Raw genomic sequence first — 11,282 nt, 5'->3', positions numbered from 1 at the left:
CATTCAAATTTGTGAAATCTTTGATGAACGGGGAATAGATTTCATGGGCCCATTTCCCAACCCATTCGGAAATAAATACATCCTTGTAGTAGTCGACTACGTGTCTAAATGGGTGGAAGCACAAGCTCTTCCCACTAACAATGCTCGAGTAGTTGTACGATTTCTGAAAAAATTATTTTCAAGATTCGGTACTCCGAAAGCCCTAATCAGCGACAGAGGTACCCACTTCTGTAACACTCTGATGGACAAGGTCTTAGCACGGTATGGGGTCCATCACCGACTGGAAACACCATATCACCCTCAGACCAGTGGGCAGGTAGAAGTCTTGAATCGAGGAATTAAGAGAATTTTGGAAAGAAGTGTGGGGATGAATCGCAAAAATTGGGCAGAAAAGTTAGATGACGCATTGTGGGCCCTTAGGATGGCCTACAAAGCTCCCATAGGAACGACACCCTTCAAGCTCGTTTACGGGAAGACATGTCATCTACCAGTAGAGTTAAAACACAAAGCCTACTGGGCCCTTAGAGCAGTGAATTTTGATCTAACGTCCGTCGGAGCAAACAAGGAAGATCAAATTCGTGAGCTCGAGGAACTATGAACACTAGCGTATGAAAATTCCTGGTCCTACAAAGAAAAGTCTAAACGCATACACGACGCTCATTTAAAAGGAAACAAAAAATTTCAAACTGGCGACCGTGTACTGTTATATAACGCTCGTTTACGCCTTTTCCCAGGAAAACTGAAATCCCGATGGACAGGTCCATACATAGTTGAATCAGTTTTTGACTATGGAACATTCGAAATTTCAAATTCAAACAGAAGTTCAAAGTAAATGGACATCGATTACACCCATACATCGACGGTCCACTAAAAGAAGTTTTGGAGGTATTAACCCTCCAAACTTTTTAAATAAGAAATTAAGGAAACAAGGTCTGGCCTAGACCTTCACTAGGCCTTGTAATATATATATATATATATATAATTTTTGACAACCACGGGGGCGTGCCTTCAAAAGCACGGTCCCGTGCCTAAAAATACGGGCCGGCATCTACGCTGCAAAAATCTCAGTCAGACTGATTTGTAACAGAATTGTCAGAGTAAAAACACGGGGGCGTTCTTCTAACAACACGGTGCCGTGCTCGGTTTTCTGTTTGGTTATAAAAGGCACCTTGTGTCATTGCATCTCTTGCACAAACCAAAACCAAAACCAAAAACCTCTGAGAATTTAGCATGCCAACTAAGATGAGTGAAGCAATCCCCGTTTCCCGACATCTGAGAAACGACGCCCGCGATGTTTTAAAAACCGAGCTTCTCTTGAAACTCCAAGAACTCGTGAAAGAACTCACCGAGATGAACCTCCTTGCTGAGATGCGTCTTGTGCAACTCACCGAATCAGTGGAAAACATGAAAATGGAACTCCGAGACATCAATGAACAACTCCGGTTTCAAGTTCTCGGTTTCACTTATTTTCGGAGAGCCTTTCGGGGAACTCTAGAAAACTCAATTTTCTGTTTTTATGTATAAACAAGTGCATTTAGCACATTGTGTTAGGACTTCGGGCTTAACCCGATTATTTTTCCTTTCTTAGGAAACCTGGGCTTATCCCGTAACTTTTTAGGACTTTTATTTTAATGAAAATTATTTTTTAGATGACCAGACTTCCAAATTATCACAATAAACGTCATTCTAAAAATTCCGGATCTTGATTCGTATTGAAAATTAAAAGGAAATTCACTAAGACAAAAAGCACGGGCCGTGCTTTCCTAAGCACGAGGCCGTGGTCACCCCAGAATCTTCAGCATGATACGCGCTGACTCCGTACAATTCTCTGACTCAAAAACATTTATTCCTCTAGCAGCACGGGGCCGTGTTTTTAAAGACACGGGGCCGTGTTCAACTTTCCAGTCTCTATATAATGCATGCATAAATTCACTATTCCATTCACACCAAACACAAATTACCTAAATGGAAGGAAAACGGGTTGAATGGAAGCCAGTGAAAAAGGGGAAACAACATAAATCCTCCTTCCTTGAGGAGCAAATCATGAGACTCCAATGCATCGTAAGAGATCAAGTTGAGAGCAATATGCAAACCGAGGCTCGAGTAATCGAGTTAATCAACAAAGTCGACCTGCTTAGGTTCGAGAACTTCCATGTTGTGGATGGCCATCACAAAGATGTGACTTCCAAACTTAACTTTCTCAACCGAGAAATCGTCACGCTCAACAAAAAGCTTGAAGAACTTTTGGAAGCCAAACGAGCGCCACCACACATCCAGGACTTGTTCGGAAGTGGTGGCCGTTGAAGTTATAACTTTGTTTCATGTTGAAGTTGTTTCTGCTAGTACTATGTGTTAGGATCCGAGAGTCGTTGTTGTACTTTTCATTTCGTCTATCTTCAATTATGTCTATCTTTAATTATGTCTTTAATTTATGTTTTAATGAAATTTAGGATTTTTAATTACCATGTTAAAATAACCAGAAAATAAAAACCAGCTAACCAGTTCGACAAATAAACAAAATTTAAAACAACACTGTCTACACTAAGCAACACGGTACCATGCTTTTAATAGCACGGGGCCGTGTTTTTGGTCACAGGGCAGTTACGAGTTTTAATTTAATAAATAACTTTCTCCAACCACCAACCCTAATAACCACTGCGTTCTGAACTGGAAAAACCGCCGACTATCCAACATTTTGCTAATTTCTTCATCAAATCTTCGATTCTAAACCTAAGGTATGTTAATTTAATAATTACATTGTTCAAATTCGTCATTTTAGGTTTAGATTAACCTTAAAATTGCTCAAATCGACCAAATCGGGTCAAAAACCCGAAGAGGATATAGGTTATTTTTCTTGCATATGATGAATAGATTGTTGAATGTTTGATGGTTAGGGTTTAATTGAAAGAAAAAAAATTCGAGTTTTGGGTGTTAGCATAAATACCCGACACACCATTAAACCTAATTTATATATAACCGGTTGGAAACGAGGGTTCGAATATGTGAAAGTTAGTAATCAATATTATAAATACGAGTCGTGCCCAAAACAACACGAGTAGTGGTCAACCAAAAGTCAAACATCAAAGGAAACTGGACCAGAGGCACCAGCACGGGGCCGTGCTTCTGAAAGCACGCCGCCGTGCTTTGCTCTCTGTTTCAGCAAAATTGCAATTTTTTCATGAATTTTGGCTAATTTGAGTGTAAATTGAAGATGGCCGAGTATGGGGACGAAGTTCATGCATTCCTAGTCTTCGGAAACCGCAAGACAAAGGACAGACATGCAAACATGCGATTAACTTATCTAAACAACAGGTACCCCGAAGCCAATTTCCATACATGTGAAGAAACTCTGAGAAACGTCAACCAATGGGAACGCTATCAAAACATTGTGAAGGGACCTTGGAGACGGGTTTTGGGCCAAACGGGGGAATCAGTGACGGAACTTACAAAGGAATTCCTGGCCTCGTTCAATATAAAGAAGAAAAAGTTTGACATGTGGGATAACGCGGCAATCGAATTCCGATGTGGGGGCGTATGGCATAAAACTTCTGTCACCCAATTAGGAGTTGAATTGGGAATTTACACGACCGAGGAAACCGACTCAGACATCTGGTACAAGGCTAAAACAACATTTACAAATGAAGGTGATGATGATGAAGCTGAAGCAGGTGCCATAAGGGAAGAAGCTTGGGAGCAGTTGAGTTATGGAATAGCAAAATATAGACCGAGCGTCTCAAAAAGCACAAAACTGCGTGACCCACTCATGAGGTACATCCACCGTTTACTGAGTCACACCGTCACAGCTCGAGGACAGAGTGAAGGGTTTGTCAACCTGAGGGATCTTTGGGCATTGTACTGCATGAAAAACGAACTACCATGCAATATCACTATGCTATTTTGCAAACTTTTCATGACAAATGTTACCGCCCGAGGAAATACCCCAATCTTCGGTGGTCCCTGGATCCACAACCTCTACAGGGCTTATGGTGCAGACACAGAAGGAACTCCAAGCCCAGACCCGATATCTCTCAACCTTGATTACTGTGAAAGCATGCAGATGATTCAGCAAATCATCCCTGGTGTGTGGAGATTTTGTGATAAGAACAACCAAGTTTGGGACCCAGAAGACTCGGCAGAAATGATGATACAGGATGTGCATGAGAGACGACAATCACCACCAAGACAGCACCGCTGCCGAATTTACCATCAGAGTGGAGGCCCATCTTCATCAGGGGCCGGTCCCAGTTCGTCACACGATAGCCGATACTCTCTCGAGGGTATATATGGACTTATTGATCAATTCTCAGCTAACACTACCGCCTCATTTGACAGGATTACAGAGCAGATGGCTGCCTCAGATGCACAGCGAGTAGCCGAATATGCAGAGACGAGGCGAGAGATTGATCGTTTAGGCTATCGCATGGACAAGCAGTGGGGACAATTTGACCCGGACACGGGTAACTGATGACTGGCGGCACTGGTAGGTCGGACACGGGCATGGTTTGGTATTATTTCATTAACTTATGATGTGTGTTTTTAAACAATTTACTTTCCGTCGTACTTGTTTGTTTATTTTTATGTTGGTTTGGATATCTTTATGCCGTGGGTGCCAAAGACATTATGTTAGGTACTAATTTAGCCCGATAGGGCAAGGGATGGATGATTCCATACCCAATTTTCAGCAGTTTATGCTTGGTTGTTTGTGGATGTTTGCAGTTTTATATTATACAGGTACAAAAACAGGAAAACGGACGAAAAACAGGGGATGCTTTGTCGAAATTTCGTTAAGCCATAGGGAAGTAACTCTCCATTTCTACGCATAATACGCAATTATAATTTTTATATTTCCATGAACTTGTCACACTGAGGACAATGTGAGATTCAAGTGTGGGGAAGGGAATTACTTGACCAATTGTTTGTCCAACTAATTATAAAAATTCTCTAAAATAACAAATATTTTTGCAGCAAACAAAGAATATTCTAAACCTAAAAAGAAAACCAAGAAATTTTTTTGCAAATAACCAATCATAAAGTGAAAAATTAGAAAGAAGTTTTGTAATATTGAGAATAAATTTATGCAAAATATGGCGTTAATACCCAATTCCTCCGTTACTGTGAGATAAACCTCATGCCATATAAATATTTTTTCGGATGCTTTGAATGAGTCATATGTTTTGTGTGATTTAGAACTTGTCGCAATTAATCATTTCAAGACTGCACGAAGAGTTGTATAAGGAAGAAGGTAATATTTACACAATTCCATCAAACCCATTACCAAATTACAAAACCTAAAAACCCGATCACTTTATCCATTTTTACCGGTAAAATACAACACTGGTCTTTTACCGGCAGACCCTAAAGAACTGGAAATGCATTCTTTCGATTTCAATTTCCTTTGCTGCATACACTTCACAAAACCTAGGTTGCCTCCAGAACATAGGGAGAGAATCTTTCTCTTTAGCAATGAGGTGAGGAAAAAGTGGCGCCAAGACGAACAAAGGCCACCATTCTGTGGAATTTCCAAAAACGCAATGAAGAGAAGAGCAAAAAGATATGAACGATGCTTAGGTTGCGGAAACTGGTCCCACGAAGGAAGATGTAGAAAAAGTCAAACTCAGTCTCAGCATGAATATACCAAACTAATGAGGATGGGAGCTATTAGGCTCAAAGCCGAATGATCCATTAGAGTTGGAAGTTATATTCAGAACAGGATTGAGGAAGAACTAATCCACATCCTCGATAAAACTGGTCTTGACGATCTGACCTTAAAAGAGTCATTAGGTATATATAAAAAAAATACTCGGAGAAAAGGAGCTAAACATTGAAGACATCTTAAGACTCCCGACAATCAGTAGGAAGTTGTATTTACCATCCTCATTAACCCTTGAACCACCACAAAATACCAAATCCCTACTCACACAAAGCCAAACCCTTTTACCTTCTGATCTATGCAATCCTTCAAAAGGTGGAGATTTGAACTTGTTACAAGCTTATTTATCGCGAGTTGCATTTTGACTAAGAGTGTTCACATACATACATCACATGTATGATTAGATATAAAAACCGAGTGTGAGTGAACATTGTGAGAACGTGATGTTTTGCATAAACAGAAGCTCACAAAAACAAAAGTTCATTCTTAATTATCACTAAAAATTTGGTTATTTTGTTTCATCTTCTTGGAAGTTCATTTAAGGAATGGTTATAATCTAAGCTTGCTATTTTTAGAGGATATTTATAAGAAGATTGCTTGAGGACAAGCAATGTTCAAGTGTGGGGATGTTTGATGTACATAAAAATATACATCTTTTCGGCATCAAATAATCTCTAAAAACTGCAATTTCTGTCAAATAACATAGCATAAAAGATTACTTATCATAATAAAACATAATTTCAGGTGAATTCAAGCCCCAAACGAAGAAACAAGCAAAAAGACGAAGAAAAACAGAAGAAAACAAAGAAACACGCCCCCATGCTTCTAACACAAGAAAAGACAAAATCTGGAAGCAAAAGAACGGGGCCGTGCTCATCATGCACGGGGTCGTGGACGGGAATACAGAAAAGACAAAGAAGAATTGAGCACATGTCACTAAAAAGCACGGGGCCGTGCCTACAAACCACGGGGCCGTTGCCACCTTACAGAAAAGACAAAACAAATCTGGCACATGTCATAAAAATGCACGGGGGCGTGCTCATCAAGCACGGGGCCATGCCTCACTATCCAGATTGCCTATAAATAGTGGCTCATGTTGCACTCATTTGGTGTGCCTTGAAAAGATTTCTATATGATTCTCTCTTATAAAAACACACACTAACACTAACTTTGGAGATTTAGTGAAGAGTTTGAAGGCTTGGAGATCATCACCATCGATCATCATCATCAACAATCATTACCATCATTAAGAAGAAGGATTCATCTACATTTGGTTAGATTGTTCTAAGTTTAATCATGTATTTGTTACTATCAATCATCTTAATGTTTATCATCATACTCATTATGAGCTAAACTCCTTTTACCATCTAAAATCTATGAAGAAGCTTTGTTTTACGTGATAATTAATCAATACATGTGATGTAGTCTAGTAAAGTACATGGTTATACAACAATTATCTTTTGATGAGAAATGTTTCACCATATTAAATCACTAGTTCAAAGTTGGTGGTTGTCAATTCCATTGGCAATCGTTCATGATCGATTCATGTTCTTGAAAGATAGAAATACTTTGATACATTATCGAAACATGGATCCTTATATTGTACTTAGAAATGATGATATATAAGTTATGATGTATTTTTCTAAACCTTGGTAATCCAAAAATGGCTTTGCTTAGGATATCAAATTAGTTAAAGAAATTATATGTTAACGGAATGTGTAATTATAACCTACATAAATCAACCAAGGGGAGGCTGTGTGATGAACTACAATCACCCGAAGTTGTTAGAATTGGTATTTGAGAAATCTAAGTCAATCCTAGTCTTTCTACTTTACGAAACTACTTGCCAACTTAAATTGATATCATTAAGATGGTATGACATTAGGAAAGGGTGGACTTTAAAATGTGCATGCTATCTCCTTAGTGCCAAAGATGCTCACTTAAGGTTTAAGGAGCCATCTATCATATATTGCTATGGCAAGTTTATCACATGTCCAAATATTAATTATCAGTGTTAAAATGGAGTGGATTCTTGATCTTAGATGGTAACCTTCGCATAATTTAAAAACTCGTTTAGAATCTCTTATCTTGGTCACCTATTTATTATATATAAGTATTTATATTTTATAAGAAGTTTGAAGAAAATTAACCCCAAAATGATTAAAACCTCCTATTAAAGTAAAACAACGATTCATTAATAGAAACATTTGTGTCCAAAGATCGATACTTGGTTCTTACCAATACTATTCTTGATGTGTTGAATAACACACTTATATTTCCTTACAATTTTATGATGTTTTAATGATTTAATATCAAATTTATGTAAGTTTAGGGGGTTAAGTGCAAAGTTTTACAAAGTTGAAATGTTTTGTGTAGGTTATGGAAAGATGTGGAAAAAAGGCAAGAAAAAGAGAACTTGGAGGGTTTAATTGTCAAAGTTTCAAAGTTTAATCAAGGCCCGGTCCAAGCCCACATCTTAAAAGCCTTATATTATATTATATTATGATAATAACACTTGGATTCAGCCATTCATTCAGCCAATACCCGAAATCACTAAACCCTAACCCCATATACCAACAGTCCGATCGGACAGGCTGCCGCCAGCAAGAAAAAAAAGAAAAAAAGAGAAAAAGAGGCGGCTATAGGGGCTGTTGGCGGCTGGAAATCAAAGAGGAACCCTTGGGCAGAAGCTAGGGGCTTCAAAACACTCACAAATCTCAGCCATATTGCTTAGTATACATCCTTAAACTTTATTTATCTTTCAAGAACCCTAACTATCTTGATTTGGTCTTTTGATTTGAATTGTTTTGCAATTGTTTGATAGTTTGAGTTATAATTGATTGAGTTTGGATCTTGAATGAGTTTTATAATGTTTAAGATGATGTTTGTGATGTTTTTATTAAGTATGCATGGCTGTCCAAAAGTGATGAGTAGCTAAACTTGTTTGTTCTACCTAGGATAGATGATTGTTGAGTGGTTTTAACTTGTTTAATGGATTGTTAATGTTCAAGACTTATATTATTGATGTAAAGTTTAACTAAACCATGAATTAGATTTTGTGTGATGGCTGTGTTTTATTTGTTATTGCTTATAATCCTCTTGTATTAGTTAATTGAATCGGTTTTGATTAATTGATTGCTTGTTAAGCTCTTTACTTGGTGTTTTGAGTTTATTTGCGGGATGCGCAACCGTAGGGATAAGTGGGTAATATATCATCTAAAATCAGTTAAAATACACCTTCTTTGAGACCGAGAGGTGATAAGAAGTAATATTGTCTCGTTGCTTTTACTTGTTAGAATTAAGACCGCGCGAGAGCGGGTTTTGTCTTGTCAAGTTTGAGTGTTTATGTGCAATTAGTTGGTTTAATTTGGGTTAAGTTAAATTGTTCCTCTATCCTTGGTTGCGTAGTATTCGTCTCCATTAGGATAGTGTGTCGAGGAGACCGAGAGGTGAGTCGATATTTGAACACGTTAATAATTGTTTTCCGGTTTGTTCTTTAAAAATCAACTAAAATAAGTTAAAGTTTGTTAGAGAGACTGAGAGGTAATTTGACTTTCTTGAACAAGTTTTGGTTGTGTCATCTTTTATAACCGGTGTCTTGAATATTTTCAATCCGTTTTCTTGTTATTTCTTTCAACATGATTCATTCCTAGGTAGACGTTTTTATTCATTGAATTTAAATCAAAGTTTTCTTAAAGAGTTTTGTTAACAGTTTTCTCTTAATTAAGTTAAGTAGTTAAATAAAATCTTAGAAATTAAATAAATATTATTTTGGTAAGTCTTGGTTAGAGTTTTCTTAATCATAAACGTTTTCACGTGTCTTTGAGTTCGACATCCGGACTTCCTTGATGCTATACTATTTATGATCGATACACTTGCCGGTTTTGTGTGGTTTCTATAGGATTTTCGTTTTTATAAATTTAAAGCTTAATTATGATTCGTTCTTTATTTGTATTATACATTTTCACACATCAATTCTACATATACGATAGGTACACTTGCCTATTTTGTGTGTGTTTAGTCTTTGTAGAAATCACTTTTATAAATTTAAAACACGATCTTGTGCAAAAGCAAATAATCCAACCTCTTATATTTTAACCGCAAGCACGCACACATCAGTTCTATATCAAAATCCGATGTTAAATGGACATGTTGAAGTTTCTGTAACTGCTTCATCTTCCCAACAATGAAGTGTTAATTTAAGTGGTGATTACAATTATCTATACTATATATAAAGCAAATCCAAGGGACATCTTAAAATTTAAGAGGTACAACCTTGATTGCTTTAGATACAATTCACATTGCATAAATTTTTAGATCTAAAGGACAATTTGGTCATTTTGATATCTTATATACGGTTAATTTGTTTGATTAAAAATACTTACAAAAATAATCCTTCAACTTAGATCAAGTTTTGTTATTTTGATAAATAATTACATATTACCCCCTTATTTTAAATAAACAACCCCCACGACATTTAAATGACCATAACTTTTTCACACATTAATATTTTTTTTTAAAACATTACATCATAAAAACGAGTATTTTATTCTCTTTAATTTGAGTATAGTATTGCTATAGTTTTTTAAGTTTTTGAAAAATAGCATGTTACGTGATAGTCAGTTAGACTGAAACATGTCGGATCATGCAGGTTCGGGTCATGGGCCAGAAATGGTTGGGGACGAAATGGATCGATACAAAAAAGGGCTAATTTGGTTCGTGTCAAGTCCAGATGGTTCAGTTTGAAAGACGTCTGGTTAGAATAGGTTTCGTGTTAGAATGGTGTCGAGTCGGAACGGGTTTATTTAAAAGTTTTTTCTTAAATTACTGTATATTTTAGCTTGGCTTCTTTATTAACCGCCAGTTACGCATATCAAACACCATGTAACGCGCATAACACAACTTTGGTAAGCGATCAACTCAACGTCCCACACGAGTAATCGGCGTAAGTTACACGCACTGTGTATATGAAAGTCATGTGCCTTTCGATGCCGGTTACACGTGTTCAATCGTCAGTTTCACATGTATTGGCTTTTTTAGTGTTAATCGTCCGTTTTCGGGTTAGGTGCGTACCGTCATCGGGTTACGTGTGCACCAACGTGGGTTACACGTTCAATGCAGTGTTATGGTGCGTACCGACACCGGATTGGACATGTACACACATTTCGCGACACGCATATTGGCACTGGTTAAGCGTTCAATGTCGTGTTACATGCTTACCATAGCGAGGAGGCTACGTTTTGTATACAGTTTTTACGAGTGTACTGCGCCACATCGCGCAGGCGCATGGCTAGTTCTCTTAAATATGGTTGATGTAGGTGGTTATTGGAATTATCTCTTCAATATTCTGGTTATATCAATTGGTAATTCTTACTAAACCAACATATGCGTTTTATTTCTTAATTTAGCACATATATTAAAAAAAATTATATAACATTAATTGAATTTTTTTCATTTAAGCTTCTGGCGTTTCAACTTAGTAGTTTAGCTAATTGTCTGGAAGGAGTATTTGCTGGAAAATGACTTTCTTATATGAATGCTTTTGTTTTGGTCATGACAAATGTGTCTTGTTATTAACTTATGATTATTTATCTATTTATATTTGTAGATTACACAATTCATGTAAACTAAT

Source organism: Bidens hawaiensis, unplaced genomic scaffold (assembly GCF_021521415.1).
Source record: "Bidens hawaiensis isolate Kalapana, Puna unplaced genomic scaffold, B.hawaiensis_p1.1 tig00010465_1, whole genome shotgun sequence".
NCBI classification, from domain to species: Eukaryota; Viridiplantae; Streptophyta; class Magnoliopsida; order Asterales; family Asteraceae; genus Bidens; species Bidens hawaiensis.
This window is presented reverse-complemented; position numbering follows the sequence as displayed.